The 1,979-nt window shown below is 45.4% G+C and overlaps 1 non-coding gene across 1 annotated transcript; it reads left to right on the plus strand.

Moving 5' to 3' along the window:
• The first annotated feature begins 1,308 nt into the window (after positions 1-1,308).
• LOC120262697 lies at positions 1,309-1,415 on the plus strand. The gene has a single exon (XR_005536954.1). It is a non-coding gene; the product is annotated as a small nucleolar RNA R71 (small nucleolar RNA).
• The last annotated feature ends 564 nt before the right edge of the window (positions 1,416-1,979 follow it).

Genomic DNA, 1,979 nt, shown 5'->3' on the forward strand with positions numbered 1-1,979 from the left:
CGCACCATTCGGTCCGCCAATTGTAAAGTCATCCGAGTGGGCCTAGGCTCGCCCAAGCCTAGCTTTTGAAAGAAAGTGTATGGCATAACGTTGATGCTAGCCCCTGAATCCACCAATGCCATTTCTTCACCTAGATTTCCAATATTACACGGAATGATGAAACTTCCCGGGTCTTTCTTCTTGTTCGTCATGTTCTTTTGCAACACCGCCGAGCAAAATGCATCTAAAATCACTGAAGCACTCTCCTCCAACTTCCTCTTGTTAGTCAACAAGTCTTTCAAGAATTTCGCATACTTAGGCATTTGAGCTAATGCCTCGACAAAAGGAATATTGATGTGGAGTTGCTTGAACAAACTCAGGAACTTCTTGTACTGTTCATCCCCTTGGTCATTCTTCAATCTTGAGGGATAAGGGATTCTCGGCTTGAAAGGTGGGGTTGCCACCTCCTATTCTTTGCTTGTTCCCTCTTCAACCTTCATAACCTCGGGTGCGTGTTCTTTTGGCTTCTCACCCGGAACCCTACCTTCAACCTCACGACCACTTCTCAAAGTGATCGCCTTCACATGCTCTCTAGGGTTGGTCTCGGTATTGCTCGGCAAGCTTCCATGTGGCCTTTCCGAGAAAGACTTCGCAATCTGACCCACCTGATTTTCAAGGTTATGCAAAGAGGCGATGTGATTGCGAAGTGTAGCCTCAACTGATTCAAACCTTGTATTTGAAGATTGCTCAAATCTAGTCAAGGCCTTCTCCAAATCATTCATTTGGGTTTCCAAACCAGAAATTCTGTTTTCCACGTTCGGGCCTTGTTGTTGGAAATCTGGTGGCCCCATGGCCTTTTGTGGACCTTGGTTACTCCACGAGAAATTGGGATGATTCTTCCAACCTGGATTGTAGGTATTGCTATATGGGTTTCCTTGAGTCCTCATGCCATTACCTACAAAATCGACGTTCTCAACCGAAGATGCATCACCAATAGAGATCAGACAATCGGAGGGAGCATGTCCTCCACCACACCTGGTGTAAGTACTCATGGCTGCCACTCTGTTTGAAGTTAGAAGATCTAACTTCTTACTCAAATTTTCCACTTGCGCCGCCAATGAAGTTACTGCATCTATCTCATGAAGACCTGCCACCTTTTTCTTCTCCCTGGCATTCCATTGATAGCTGTTTAACCCCATTTCTTCAATAAGTTGACGGGCCTCATCGGGGGTCTTGCTACATAAGGTACCTCCTACTGCCGCATCCAAGAGTTGTCTTGTACTCGGATTTAACCCATTGTAAAAAGTCTGAACAATCATCCACTCCGGGAATCCGTGTTGTGGGCACTTTCTCATGAGCTCCTTGAACCTTTCCCATGTCTCGAATAGAGACTCCAATTCCGACTGTACAAAGGATGAAATCTCATTCCTAAGCTTTGCCGATTTTCCAGGAGGGAAATAACGGGCTAGAAAAGCTTCTACCATCTCCTCCCATGTAGTAATCGAGGCTCTAGGTAATGAGTGTAGCCACTGCTTTGCTCTCCCTTTTAGGGAAAATGGGAAGGCTCTCAACTTGATGGCATCATCCGTCACCCCGTTTATCTTGAGCATATCACACACCTCGAGAAAGTTCTCTATGTGACTGTTTGGATCCTCATCGGCCAAACCATTGAACTGTGCGGATTGCTGCAACATGTGGATGAATGCCGGTTTTAGCTCAAAATTCTGAGCTGTAATTGGGGGTCGCACAATACTCAATTGTGTGCCCAAAACTGAGGGTCGAGTATAATAAGAGAGTGTCCTTTGCTGCTCATTCTGTTCTGCCATATTATCTGGCCCTTCAACTTCCAAATCAGCTAGATTAGATTGTTCTTCCACAGGTCCTTTCCCTTTTCTTCTAAGTGTTCTTTTAAGCTCAGGATCTCCTTCAATCAATATTGAGGGGTTCCCTCGGGTCATCAACCTGAAGCTGCACAAAGGAAAGAAAACAAATCAGAACGA

The sequence above is a fragment of the Dioscorea cayenensis genome, chromosome 5, assembly GCF_009730915.1.
Source record: "Dioscorea cayenensis subsp. rotundata cultivar TDr96_F1 chromosome 5, TDr96_F1_v2_PseudoChromosome.rev07_lg8_w22 25.fasta, whole genome shotgun sequence".
Lineage (NCBI taxonomy): Eukaryota > Viridiplantae > Streptophyta > Magnoliopsida > Dioscoreales > Dioscoreaceae > Dioscorea > Dioscorea cayenensis.